Below are 14,670 nucleotides of genomic sequence, written 5' to 3'. Positions count from 1 at the left end.
ACTTAACAGAGACCACCAACTGACTGCTCTTCTCGGTCTGACTACAAGACCCCACACTGACGCTCTTTTCAGTCTGGTTCCACACAGAGACCACACACTGAGGCTCTGCCCCGGTCTGCCTTTTCACACAGAGACCATAACTCACTGCTCTTCTCAGCTGACTCCCACAGAGACCACCACAGTTGGTTAATGGAATAACTCACTGCTCTTCTGACTCCACAAGAGACCACCACTGCCTCTTCAGTTGGTTAATGGAATAACCACAGAGACCACTCACACAAACCCTCTGCCTTTTCGGTTGGTTAATGGAATAACTCACTGACTCTCTGCTCGGTCTGAACTCCCACAGAGACCACACACTGAATGGAATCTGCTCTTCTCAGGTCTGCCTTTCAGTTGGTTAATGGAATAACTCGGTCTGACTCCACACAGAGACCACACTGACATTTCTGCTCGGTCTGACAGCTCTGACACCTCGGTCTGACTCCACACAGAGACCACCAACTGACTGCTCTGCTCGGTCTGACTCCACACAGAGACCACCACACTGACGCTCTGCTCAGGTCTGACTCCACACAGAGACCACCACACTGACGCTCTGCTCGGTCTGACTCCACACAGAGACCACCACACTGACGCTCTGCTCGGTCTGACTCCACACAGAGACCACCACACTGACTCTCTGCTCGGTCTGACTCCACACAGAGACCACCACACTGACTAACTCTGCTCGGTCTGACTCCACACAGAGACCACCACACTGACTCTCTGCTCGGTCTGACTCCACACAGAGACCACCACACTGACTCTCTGCTCGGTCTGACTCCACACAGAGACCACCACACTGACGCTCTGCTCGGTCTGACTCCACACAGAGACCACCACACTGACGCTCTGCTCGGTCTGACTCCACCACAGAGACCACCACACTGACACTGCTCGGTCTGACTCCACACAGAGACCACCACACTCTGCTGCTCGGTCTGACTCCACACAGAGACCACCACACTGACGCTCTGCTCGGAATGACTGCTCTTCACAGAGACCACCACACTGACGCTCTGCTCGGTCTGACTCCACACAGAGACCACCACACTGACGCTCTGCTCGGTCTGACTCCACACAGAGACCACCACACTGAGGCTCTGCTCGGTCTGACTCCACACAGAGACCACCACACTGAGGCTCTGCTCGGTCTGACTCCACACAGAGACCACCACACTGACGCTCTGCTCGGTCTGACTCCACACAGAGACCACCACACTGACGCTCTGCTCGGTCTGACTCCACACAGAGACCACCACACTGACACTCTGCTCGGTCTGACTCCACACAGAGACCACCACACTGACGCTCTGCTCGGTCTGACTCCACACAGAGACCACCACACTGACACTCTGCTCGGTCTGACTCCACACAGAGACCACCACACTGACGCTCTGCTCGGTCTGACTCCACACAGAGACCACCACACTGACGCTCTGCTCGGTCTGACTCCACACAGAGACCACCACACTGAGGCTCTGCTCGGTCTGACTCCACACAGAGACCACCACACTGACGCTCTGCTCGGTCTGACTCCACACAGAGACCACCACACTGACTCTCTGCTCGGTCTGACTCCACACAGAGACCACCACACTGACGCTCTGCTCGGTCTGACTCCACACAGAGACCACCACACTGACGCTCTGCTCGGTCTGGACTCCACACAGAGACCACCACACTGACGCTCTGCTCGGTCTGGCTCCACACAGAGACCACCACACTGACGCTCTGCTCGGTCTGACTCCACACAGAGACCACCACACTGACTCTCTGCTCGGTCTGACTCCACACAGAGACCACCACACTGAGGCTCTGCTCGGTCTGACTCCACACAGAGACCACCACACTGAGGCTCTGCTCGGTCTGACTCCACACAGAGACCACCACACTGACTCTCTGCTCGGTCTGACTCCACACAGAGACCACCACACTGACGCTCTGCTCGGTCTGACTCCACACAGAGACCACCACACTGACGCTCTGCTCGGTCTGACTCCACACAGAGACCACCACACTGACGCTCTGCTCGGTCTGACTCCACACAGAGACCACCACACTGACTCTCTGCTCGGTCTGACTCCACACAGAGACCACCACACTGACACTCTGCTCGGTCTGACTCCACACAGAGACCACCACACTGACACTCTGCTCGGTCTGACTCCACACAGAGACCACCACACTGACTCTCTGCTCGAGACCACTGACTCCACACAGAGACCACCACACTGAGGCTCTGCTCGGTCTGACTCCACACAGAGACCACCACACTGACTCTGCTCGGTCTGACTCCACACAGAGACCACCACACTGACTCTCTGCTCGGTCTGACTCCACACAGAGACCACCACACTGAGGCTCTGCTCGGTCTGACTCCACACAGAGACCACCACACTGACTCTCTGCTCGGTCTGACTCCACACAGAGACCACCACACTGACGCTCTGCTCGGTCTGACTCCACACAGAGACCACCACACTGAGGCTCTGCTCGGTCTGACTCCACACAGAGACCACCACACTGACTCTCTGCTCGGTCTGACTCCACACAGAGACCACCACACTGACGCTCTGCTCAGTCTGACTCCACACAGAGACCACCACACTGACGCTCTGCTCGGTCTGACTCCACACAGAGACCACCACACTGACTCTCTGCTCGGTCTGACTCCACACAGAGACCACCACACTGACGCTCTGCTCGGTCTGACTCCACACAGAGACCACCACACTGACGCTCTGCTCGGTCTGACTCCACACAGAGACCACCACACTGACGCTCTGCTCGGTCTGACTCCACACAGAGACCACCACACTGACGCTCTGCTCGGTCTGACTCCACACAGAGACCACCACACTGACGCTCTGCTCGGTCTGACTCCACACAGAGACCACCACACTGACGCTCTGCTCGGTCTGACTCCACACAGAGACCACCACACTGACGCTCTGCTCGGTCTGGCTCCACACAGAGACCACCACACTGACGCTCTGCTCGGTCTGACTCCACACAGAGACCACCACACTGACTCTCTGCTCGGTCTGACTCCACACAGAGACCACCACACTGAGGCTCTGCTCGGTCTGACTCCACACAGAGACCACCACACTGACGCTCTGCTCGGTCTGGCTCCACACAGAGACCACCACACTGAGGCTCTGCTCGGTCTGACTCCACACAGAGACCACCACACTGACACTCTGCTCGGTCTGACTCCACACAGAGACCACCACACTGACGCTCTGCTCGGTCTGACTCCACACAGAGACCACCACACTGAGGCTCTGCTCGGTCTGACTCCACACAGAGACCACCACACTGACGCTCTGCTCGGTCTGACTCCACACAGAGACCACCACACTGACTCTCTGCTCGGTCTGACTCCACACAGAGACCACCACACTGACTGCTCTGCTCGGTCTGACTCCACACAGAGACCACCACACACTGAGGCTCTGCTCGGTCTGACTCCACACAGAGACCACCACACTGACGCTCTGCTCGGTCTGACTCCACACAGAGACCACCACACTGACACTCTGCTCGGTCTGGCTCCACACAGAGACCACCACACTGACGCTCTGCTCGGTCTGACTCCACACAGAGACCACCACACTGACGCTCTGCTCGGTCTGACTCCACACAGAGACCACCACACTGACACTCTGCTCGGTCTGACTCCACACAGAGACCACCACACTGACACTCTGCTCGGTCTGACTCCACACAGAGACCACCACACTGACTCTCTGCTCGGTCTGACTCCACACAGAGACCACCACACTGACGCTCTGCTCGGTCTGACTCCACACAGAGACCACCACACTGACTCTCTGCTCGGTCTGACTCCACACAGAGACCACCACACTGACGCTCTGCTCGGTCTGACTCCACACAGAGACCACCACACTGAGGCTCTGCTCGGTCTGACTCCACACAGAGACCACCACACTGACGCTCTGCTCGGTCTGACTCCACACAGAGACCACCACACTGAGGCTCTGCTCGGTCTGACTCCACACAGAGACCACCACACTGACGCTCTGCTCGGTCTGACTCCACACAGAGACCACCACACTGAGGCTCTGCTCGGTCTGACTCCACACAGAGACCACCACACTGACGCTCTGCTCGGTCTGACTCCACACAGAGACCACCACACTGACGCTCTGCTCGGTCTGACTCCACACAGAGACCACCACACTGACGCTCTGCTCGGTCTGACTCCACACAGAGACCACCACACTGAGGCTCTGCTCGGTCTGACTCCACACAGAGACCACCACACTGACGCTCTGCTCGGTCTGACTCCACACAGAGACCACCACACTGAGGCTCTGCTCGGTCTGACTCCACACAGAGACCACCACACTGACGCTCTGCTCGGTCTGACTCCACACAGAGACCACCACACTGAGGCTCTGCTCGGTCTGACTCCACACAGAGACCACCACACTGACGCTCTGCTCGGTCTGACTCCACACAGAGACCACCACACTGACGCTCTGCTCGGTCTGACTCCACACAGAGACCACCACACTGACGCTCTGCTCGGTCTGACTCCACACAGAGACCACCACACTGACGCTCTGCTCGGTCTGACTCCACACAGAGACCACCACACTGACGCTCTGCTCGGTCTGACTCCACACAGAGACCACCACACTGACGCTCTGCTCGGTCTGACTCCACACAGAGACCACCACACTGACGCTCTGCTCGGTCTGACTCCACACAGAGACCACCACACTGACGCTCTGCTCGGTCTGACTCCACACAGAGACCACCACACTGACACTCTGCTCGGTCTGACTCCACACAGAGACCACCACACTGAGGCTCTGCTCGGTCTGACTCCACACAGAGACCACCACACTGACGCTCTGCTCGGTCTGACTCCACACAGAGACCACCACACTGACACTCTGCTCGGTCTGACTCCACACAGAGACCACCACACTGACACTCTGCTCGGTCTGACTCCACACAGAGACCACCACACTGACACTCTGCTCGGTCTGACTCCACACAGAGACCACCACACTGACACTCTGCTCGGTCTGACTCCACACAGAGACCACCACACTGACACTCTGCTCGGTCTGACTCCACACAGAGACCACCACACTGAGGCTCTGCTCGGTCTGACTCCACACAGAGACCACCACACTGACGCTCTGCTCGGTCTGACTCCACACAGAGACCACCACACTGACTCTCTGCTCGGTCTGACTCCACACAGAGACCACCACACTGACGCTCTGCTCGGTCTGACTCCACACAGAGACCACCACACTGACGCTCTGCTCGGTCTGACTCCACACAGAGACCACCACACTGACGCTCTGCTCGGTCTGACTCCACACAGAGACCACCACACTGACTCTCTGCTCGGTCTGACTCCACACAGAGACCACCACACTGACTCTCTGCTCGGTCTGACTCCACACAGAGACCACCACACTGACACTCTGCTCGGTCTGACTCCACACAGAGACCACCACACTGACGCTCTGCTCGGTCTGACTCCACACAGAGACCACCACACTGACACTCTGCTCGGTCTGACTCCACACAGAGACCACCACACTGACTCTCTGCTCGGTCTGACTCCACACAGAGACCACCACACTGACGCTCTGCTCGGTCTGACTCCACACAGAGACCACCACACTGACGCTCTGCTCGGTCTGACTCCACACAGAGACCACCACACTGACGCTCTGCTCGGTCTGACTCCACACAGAGACCACCACACTGACGCTCTGCTCGGTCTGACTCCACACAGAGACCACCACACTGACGCTCTGCTCGGTCTGACTCCACACAGAGACCACCACACTGAGACTCTGCTCGGTCTGACTCCACACAGAGACTGTTTGGGTTGGGAGAACCACCTAGAGGGAGGGAGAGATGGAGGGGGAGAGACAGATGGTGGAAGAGGAGGGAGAGACAGACAGGCGGGAGGGAGGGACAGACAGACGGAGAGACAGGGAGGGAGATTATGGGGAGGGAGGGAGGGAGGGGGGGGGGAGGGAGGGAAAGAGATAAAAAAGAAGGTCAGGAGAATGAGAAGCCATAAATTTGACAAGTTAAAATAAGCAAGCGGGGTAGCAGAGAACAAACCTTACAATTAGGAAACAATATTTACACTTGAGGTTGAAAAGTCAGGAAGTCTGAGAAATGTGCTAGTTTGGAAGGTTGACCCCCAGCTACATCAGAGCAGGGACCAGGCTACAGTCACAGGGGTCCTCCCTAATGGCACCCTATTCCCTGTATAGTACACTACTATTGACCAGAGTCCTATGGAACCCTATTCCCTATATAGTGCACTACTATTGCCCAGAGTCCTATGGAACCCTATTCCCTATATAGTGCACTACTATTGCCCAGAGTCCTATGGAACCCTATTCCCTATATAGTGCACTACTATTGCCCAGAGTCCTATGGAACCCTATTCCCTATATAGTGCACTACTATTGCCCAGAGTCCTATGGAACCCTATTCCCTATATAGTGCACTACTATTGCCCAGAGTCCTATGGAACCCTATTCCCTATATAGTGCACTACTATTGCCCAGAGTCCTATGGAACCCTATTCCCTATATAGTGCCTAGAGACCAAACCCTATTCCTATTGCGTATTCCCTGTATATAGTACAGAGTCCTATGGAACCCTATTCCCTATATAGTGCACTACTATTGCCCAGAGTCCTATGGAACCCTATTCCCTATATAGTGTTACTATTGAAGAGTCCTATACCCTATTCCTATAGTACCCCCTTGCCCAGAGTCCTCCTATGGAACCCTATTCCCTATATAGTGCACTACTATTGCCAGAGTCCTATGGAACCCTATTCCCTATATAGTCACTACTATTGACCAGAGTCCTATGGAACCCTATTCCCTATATAGTGCACTACTATTGACCACCTATAACCTATGGAACTCCCCTATATAGTGCACTACTATTGCCCAGAGTCCTATGGAACCCTATTCCCTATATAGTGCACTACTATTGCCCAGAGTCCTATGGAACCCTATTCCCTATATAGTGCACTACTATTGCCCAGAGTCCTATGGAACCCTATTCCCTATATAGTGCACTACTATTGACCCAGAGTCCTATGGAACCCTATTCCCTATATAGTGCACTACTATTGCCCAGAGTCCTATGGAACCCTATTCCCTATATAGTGCACTACTATTGCCCAGAGTCCTATGGAACCCTATTCCCTATATAGTGCACTACTATTGCCCAGAGTCCTATGGAACCCTATTCCCTATATAGTGCACTACTATTGTCCAGAGTCCTATGGCACCTAATGGTGCCCTTAGAGGCCACATTCCAAGACGAGTTCTTGATTGGCTCTCAGAAGACACATGGAAACAGTGGTAGTTTCCCTCATTCACTTTCATCTCGGTAGGACCTCGTCCTTTGGGGCGGCAGGTAGCTTAGTGGTTAGAGCGTTGGGCCAGTAACCAAAAGGTTGCTAGATCGAATCCCCGATCTCTCGAATCTCCGAGCTGACAAGGTACAAATCTGACGTTCTGCCCCTGAACAAGGCAGCTAACCCACTGTTCCCTAGGCCGTCATTGTAAATAATAATTTGTTCTTAACTGACTTAACTAGTTAAATAAAGGTTACAAAAAAAATCACTACACCCCTTCCTAAAAAACAGACGGAAGGAGTCCACCCCCCCCTTACCTCACACAGTCAGTCAGTCAGTAGGAGAGTACCCTCTACCATCCCCTTACCTCACACAGTCAGTCAGTCAGTAGGAGAGTACCCTCTACCATCCCCTTACCTCACACAGTCAGTCTGTCAGTAGGAGAGTACCCTCTACCATCCCCTTACCTCACACAGTCAGTCAGTAGGAGAGTACCCTCTACCATCCCCTTACCTCACACAGTCAGTCAGTAAGGGAGAGTACCCTCTACCATCCCCTTACCTCACACAGTCAGTCAGTCAGTCAGTAGGAGAGTACCCTCTACCATCCCCTTACCTCACACAGTCAGTCAGTCAGTAGGAGAGTACCCTCTACCATCCCCTTACCTCACACAGTCAGTCAGTAGGAGAGTACCCTCTACCATCCCCTTACCTCACACAGTCAGTCAGTCAGTAGGAGAGTACCCTCTACCATCCCCTTACCTCACACAGTCAGTCAGTCAGTAGGAGAGTACCCTCTACCATCCCCTTACCTCACACAGTCAGTCAGTCAGTCAGTAGGAGAGTACCCTCTACCATCCCCTTACCTCACACAGTCAGTCAGTCAGAGAGTACCCTCTACCATCCCCTTACCTCACACAGTCAGTCAGTCAGTAGGAGAGTACCCTCTACCATCCCCTTACCTCACACAGTCAGTCAGTCAGTAGGAGAGTACCCTCTACCATCCCCTTACCTCACACAGTCAGTCAGTAGGAGAGTACCCTCTACCATCCCCTTACCTCACACAGTCAGTCAGTAGGAGAGTACCCTCTACCATCCCCTTACCTCACACAGTCAGTCTGTCAGTAGGAGAGTACCCTCTACCATCCCCTTACCTCACACAGTCAGTCAGTCAGTAGGAGAGTACCCTCTACCATCCCCTTACCTCACACAGTCAGTCAGTCAGTAGGAGAGTACCCTCTACCATCCCCTTACCTCACACAGTCAGTCAGTAGGAGAGTACCCTCTACCATCCCCTTACCTCACAGTCAGTCAGTCAGTAGGAGAGTACCCTCTACCATCCCCTTACCTCACACAGTCAGTCAGTCAGTAGGAGAGTACCCTCTACCATCCCCTTACCTCACACAGTCAGTCAGTCAGTAGGAGAGTACCCTCTACCATCCCCTTACCTCACACAGTCAGTCAGTCAGTAGGAGAGTACCCTCTACCATCCCCTTACCTCACACAGTCAGTCTGTCAGTAGGAGAGTACCCTCTACCATCCCCTTACCTCACACAGTCAGTCAGTCAGAGAGTACCCTCTACCATCCCCTTACCTCACACAGTCAGTCAGTAGGAGAGTACCCTCTACCATCCCCTTACCTCACACAGTCAGTCAGTAGGAGAGTACCCTCTACCATCCCCTTACCTCACACAGTCAGTCAGTCAGTAGGAGAGTACCCTCTACCATCCCCTTACCTCACACAGTCAGTCAGTCAGTAGGAGAGTACCCTCTACCATCCCCTTACCTCACACAGTCAGTCAGTCAGTAGGAGAGTACCCTCTACCATCCCCTTACCTCACACAGTCAGTCAGTAGGAGAGTACCCTCTACCATCCCCTTACCTCACACAGTCAGTCAGTCAGTAGGAGAGTACCCTCTACCATCCCCTAAGTTCACAGGACCTCACACAGTCAGTCAGTCAGTAGGAGAGTACCCTCTACCATCCCCTTACCTCACAGTCAGTCAGTCAGTAGGAGAGTTTCCTCTACCATCCCCTTACCTCACACAGTCAGTCAGTCAGTGAGAGTACCCTCTACCATCCCCTTACCTCACACAGTCAGTCAGTCCCTCTACCATCCCCTTACCTCACACAGTCAGTCAGTAGGAGAGTACCCTCTACCATCCCCTTACCTCACACAGTCAGTCAGTCAGTAGGAGAGTACCCTCTACCATCCCCTTACCTCACACAGTCAGTCAGTCAGTAGGAGAGTACCCTCTACCATCCCCTTACCTCACAGTCAGTCAGTCAGTAGGAGAGTACCCTCTACCATCCCCTTACCTCACACAGTCAGTCAGTCAGTAGGAGAGTACCCTCTACCATCCCCTTACCTCACACAGTCAGTCAGTAGGAGAGTACCCTCTACCATCCCCTTACCTCACACAGTCAGTCAGTCAGTAGGAGAGTACCCTCTACCATCCCCTTACCTCACACAGTCAGTCCCTCTACCATCCCCTTACCTCACACAGTCAGTCAGTAGAGAGTACCCTCTACCATCCCCTTACCTCACACAGTCAGTCAGTCAGTAGGAGAGTACCCTCTACCATCCCCTTACCTCACACAGTCAGTCAGTCAGTAGGAGAGCACCTCTACCATCCCCTTACCTCACACAGTCAGTCAGTCAACAGAACCTCTCCATCCCCTTACCTCACACAGTCAGTCAGTAGAGAGTACCCTCTACCATCCCCTTACCTCACACAGTCAGTCAGGTCAGAGAATGGCTCTTCCACTCAGTCCCATTGGTCACACAGAATGGCCTTCAGTCTGTCAGTAGGAGAGCCCTCTACCATCCCCTTACCAGAATCAGTCTGTCAGTCCCTCTACCATCCCCAACACCTCACACAGTCAGTCAGTCAGGAGAGTACCCTCTGATTCAATTAACTGTCATCCCCTTACCTCACACAGTCAGTCAGTCAGTCACCCTCTATCCCCTTCACCTCACACAGTCAGTCAGTAGAGAGCTTCCCTTACCATCCCCTTACTACATCAGTCATTGGTCAGTAGAATGGCTTCTTCACCATCCCCATTACACACAGTCAGTCAGTCAGTCAGTCAGAGAGTACCTTCTCTACCATCCCCTTACCTCAACAGTCAGTCAGTCAGTAGGAGAGTACCCTCTACCATCCCCTTACCTCACAACTGTCAGTCAGTCAAGGAGAGTACCTCTACCATCCCCTTACCTCACACAGTCAGTCAGTCAGTAGGAGAGTACCCTCTACCATCCCCTTACCTCACACAGTCAGTCTCAACAGTAGGAGAGTACCCTCTACCATCCCCTTACCTCACACAGAATCAGTCAGTCAGTAGGAGAGTACCCTCTACCATCCCCTTACCTCACACAGTCAGTCAGTCAGTCAGAAGAGTACCCTCTACCATCCCCTTACCTCACACAGTCAGTCAGTCAGGAGTACCCTCTAGAGTCAGTCTGGAGAGTACCCTCTACCATCCCCTTACCTCACACAGTCAGTCAGTAGGAGAGTACCCTTCAATTATCCCCTTACCTCACACAGTCAGTCAGTAGGAGAGTACCCTCTACCATCCCCTTACCTCACACAGTCAGTCAGTATGTAAAGTTTGCACCATCCCCTTACCTCAATGACAGTCAGTCAGTCAGACCAGAAGTAGTACCCTCTACCATCCCCTTACCTCACACAGTCAGTCAGTCAGGGAGAGTACCCTCTACCATCCCCTTACCTCACACAGTCAGTCAGTCAGTTGGAGAGTACCCTCTACCATCCCCTTACCTCACACAGTCAGTCAGTCAGATAGGAGAGTACCTCTACCATCCCCTTACTCACACAGTCAGTCAGTGGAACAGTACCCTGCTACCATCCCCACCTCACACAGTCAGTCAGTAGAGAGTACCCTCTACCATCCCCTTACCTCACACAGTCAGTCAGTAGGAGAGTAGCCTCCCATCCCTGGGACCTCACACAGTCAGTCAGTCAGTGCAGTAGGAGTACCCTCTTCCATCCCCTTACCTCACAAAGTCAGTCAGTCCCTCTACCATCCCCTTACCTCACACAAAGTCAGTCAGTCAGGTCAGGGTACCCTCTACCATCCCTTCCTCACACTGTCAGTCAGTCAGTAGGAGAGTACCCTCTAACCTCCAGCAGTCATGTCAGTCAGGAGGAGAGGACCCTCCCCACTCCCCTTACCTCAAGTCTGTCAGAATCAGTCTAGAGATGTACCCTCTACCATCCCCTTACCTCACACAGTCAGTCTGTCAGTAGGAGAGTACCCTCTACCATCCCCTTACCTCACACAGTCAGTCAGTCGTGGAAGAACATGGAGGCAGGCCTGTTTCAGTTTAAACCAACATTCCACACACACACACACACACACACTCCAACCCCCTTCCTAGTTCACCCTCTTGTGCGTAAAAAGCAACTTTCCCCCCACAGGACATAGAAGAGTGGGCATCAATGGAGTCCATTCACTTCCCCTCCTTTTAACGTCCCCTTGTATTTTCTCCATTCATATGGTTTCAATCTAACAGGCAGGAATTCTCCACATAGTCCACATGAGAAGAACCCCCCTCCCTCCCTCCCTCCCAAACCACACACACCTCCTCCCCAAAACCTGAAACGGGAACGACCTCACCGGCAGCCAGATTCCTGCTCCGCACGGGGAAAATCCCAACGTTCCAGAAATGGAAAAACAAAGTTCCTTCCTTTTAAAGAAACACGACAATGGTTTTACCGAAGCCCCGGCAGCACACTACGGCTGCATTCATAAACGGCATTTACTGTTCCCCGTATAGCGCCCATAAAGGCGTCGTCATGCTTCCCATTCGGGAAAAAAGTTGTTAAAAGTTTGCGCTCATATTATGACCATGATTTGCGTGACGTTTTTTTTTGTTTTCGGGCTGTTTCGTACACACTTCTTTCCCCTCTCGAAGCAAGTCGAAGTTCAGGAGCTGAAGTCGACACCCCTTTGTCATGTCATTGGTCAACAGAATGGCTTCTTCAATTAACTGTCATGTCATTGGTCAACAGAATGGCTTCTTCAATTAACTGTCATGTCATTGGTCAACAGAATGACCCTCCTCTCATCTAGCTCCCCTGTCCCTCCTCTCATCTAGCTCCCCTGTCCCTCCTCTCATCTGGCTCCCCTGTCCCTCCTCTCATCTAGCTCCCCTGTCCCTCCTCTCATCTAGCTCCCCTGTCCCTCCTCTCATCTGGCTCCCCTGTCCCTCCTCTCATCTAGCTCCCCTGTCCCTCCTCTCATCTGGCTCCCCTGTCCCTCCTCTCATCTAGCTCCCCTGTCCCTCCTCTCATCTAGCTCCCCTGTCCCTCCTCTCATCCAGCTCCCCTGTCCCTCCTCTCATCTAGCTCCCCTGTCCCTCCTCTCATCTGGCTCCCCTGTCCCTCCTCTCATCTGGCTCCCCTGTCCCTCCTCTCATCTAGCTCCCCTGTCCCTCCTCTCATCTGGCTCCCCTGTCCCTCCTCTCATCTAGCTCCCCTGTCCCTCCTCTCATCTAGCTCCCCTGTCCCTCCTCTCATCTAGCTCCCCTGTCCCTCCTCTCATCTAGCTCCCCTGTCCCTCCTCTCATCTAGCTCCCCTGTCCCTCCTCTCATCTGGCTCCCCTGTCCCTCCTCTCATCTGGCTCCCCTGTCCCTCCTCTCATCTGGCTCCCCTGTCCCTCCTCTCATCTAGCTCCCCTGTCCCTCCTCTCATCTGGCTCCCCTGTCCCTCCTCTCATCTAGCTCCCCTGTCCCTCCTCTCATCTGGCTCCCCTGTCCCTCCTCTCATCTGGCTCCCCTGTCCCTCCTCTCATCTGGCTCCCCTGTCCCTCCTCTCATCTGGCTCCCCTGTCCCTCCTCTCATCTGGCTCCCCTGTCCCTCCTCTCATCTGGCTCCCCTGTCCCTCCTCTCATCTGGCTCCCCTGTCCCTCCTCTCATCTGGCTCCCCTGTCCCTCCTCTCATCTAGCTCCCCTGTCCCTCCTCTCATCTAGGCTCCCCTGTCCCTCCTCTCATCTAGCTCCCCTGTCCCTCCTCTCATCCGCTCCCCTGTCCCTCCTCTCATCTAGGCTCCCCTGTCCCTCCTCTCATCCAGCTCCCCTGTCCCGCCTCTCATCTAGCCCCCTGTCCCTCCTCTCATCTAGCCCCCCTGTCCCTCCTCTCATTTAGCTCCCCTGTCCCTCCTCTCATTTGGCTCCCCTGTCCCTCCTCTCATCTGCTCCCCTGTCCCTCCTCTCATCTAGCCCCCTGTCCCTCCTCTCATCTGCTCCCCTGTCCCTCCTCTCATCTAGCTCCCCTGTCCCTCCTCTCATCTAGCTCCCCTGTCCCTCCTCTCATCTAGCTCCCCTGTCCCTCCTCTCATCTAGCTCCCCTGTCCCTCCTCTCATCTAGCTCCCCTGTCCCTCCTCTCATCTAGCTCCCCTGTCCCTCCTCTCATCTAGCTCCCCTGTCCCTCCTCTCATCTGGCTCCCCTGTCCCTCCTCTCATCTAGCTCCCCTGTCCCTCCTCTCATCTAGCTCCCCTGTCCCGCCTCTCATCTAGCTCCCCTGTCCCTCCTCTCATCTAGCTCCCCTGTCCCGCCTCTCATCTAGCTCCCCTGTCCCTCCTCTCATCTAGCTCCCCTGTCCCTCCTCTCATCTAGCTCCCCTGTCCCGCCTCTCATCTAGCTCCCCTGTCCCGCCTCTCATCTAGCTCCCCTGTCCCGCCTCTCATCTAGCTCCCCTGTCCCGCCTCTCATCTAGCTCCCCTGTCCCGCCTCTCATCTAGCTCCCCTGTCCCTCCTCTCATCTAGCTCCCCTGTCCCGCCTCTCATCTAGCTCCCCTGTCCCACCTCTCATCTAGCTCCCCTGTCCCGCCTCTCATCTAGCTCCCCTGTCCCGCCTCTCATCTAGCTCCCCTGTCCCGCCTCTCATCTAGCTCCCCTGTCCCGCCTCTCATCTAGCTCCCCTGTCCCTCCTCTCATCTAGCTCCCCTGTCCCGCCTCTCATCTAGCTCCCCTGTCCCGCCTCTCATCTAGCTCCCCTGTCATCTCGGGTTAACCCAGAACTGAAACCTTGAGTACATTTGGGGTCACAAGCTTTGACTTTTACATATTCTCTGTCCACTAGAGATTTTTACCGAGACTATAGTTGAGTTGTTAGCTTTGTGGAATCAGTCTGGTCTGCTCCAGGACATGCTTTGGCTGTAGCACCCCCCACTAACTGTTGAGAAGTCATGATCAATGCAAACAC

At 54.6% G+C, this 14,670-nt stretch overlaps 1 protein-coding gene and 1 long non-coding RNA gene across 13 annotated transcripts in view; one reads left to right on the top strand and one right to left on the bottom strand.

The window, feature by feature from the left end:
* The window catches only part of msrb3 (methionine sulfoxide reductase B3), a 95,227-nt gene that overhangs the window by 27,280 nt on the left and 53,277 nt on the right, over positions 1-14,670 (top strand). The gene's annotated exons all lie outside the window — the stretch shown is intronic.
* LOC127927755 (uncharacterized) lies at positions 7,515-12,208 on the bottom strand. Of its 12 annotated transcripts, XR_008128945.1 has the most exons (10): positions 11,667-12,208; positions 9,981-10,062; positions 9,757-9,902; positions 9,563-9,708; positions 9,032-9,319; positions 8,786-8,985; positions 8,592-8,737; positions 8,350-8,541; positions 8,054-8,249; positions 7,515-7,951 (listed from the first exon to the last, which is right to left on the bottom strand). It is a non-coding gene; the product is annotated as an uncharacterized LOC127927755 (long non-coding RNA). The 12 variants fall into 12 exon arrangements; XR_008128944.1 differs by having other exon boundaries at positions 8,350-8,737; positions 8,936-8,985; XR_008128952.1 differs by lacking the exon at positions 8,592-8,737 and having other exon boundaries at positions 8,350-8,591; positions 8,936-8,985.

Source organism: Oncorhynchus keta, unplaced genomic scaffold (genome assembly GCF_023373465.1).
Source record: "Oncorhynchus keta strain PuntledgeMale-10-30-2019 unplaced genomic scaffold, Oket_V2 Un_scaffold_17573_pilon_pilon, whole genome shotgun sequence".
Classification (NCBI taxonomy): Eukaryota; Metazoa; Chordata; class Actinopteri; order Salmoniformes; family Salmonidae; genus Oncorhynchus; species Oncorhynchus keta.
Note: the sequence above shows the minus strand (reverse complement) of the source record. Positions and strands in the feature narration are given on the sequence as shown.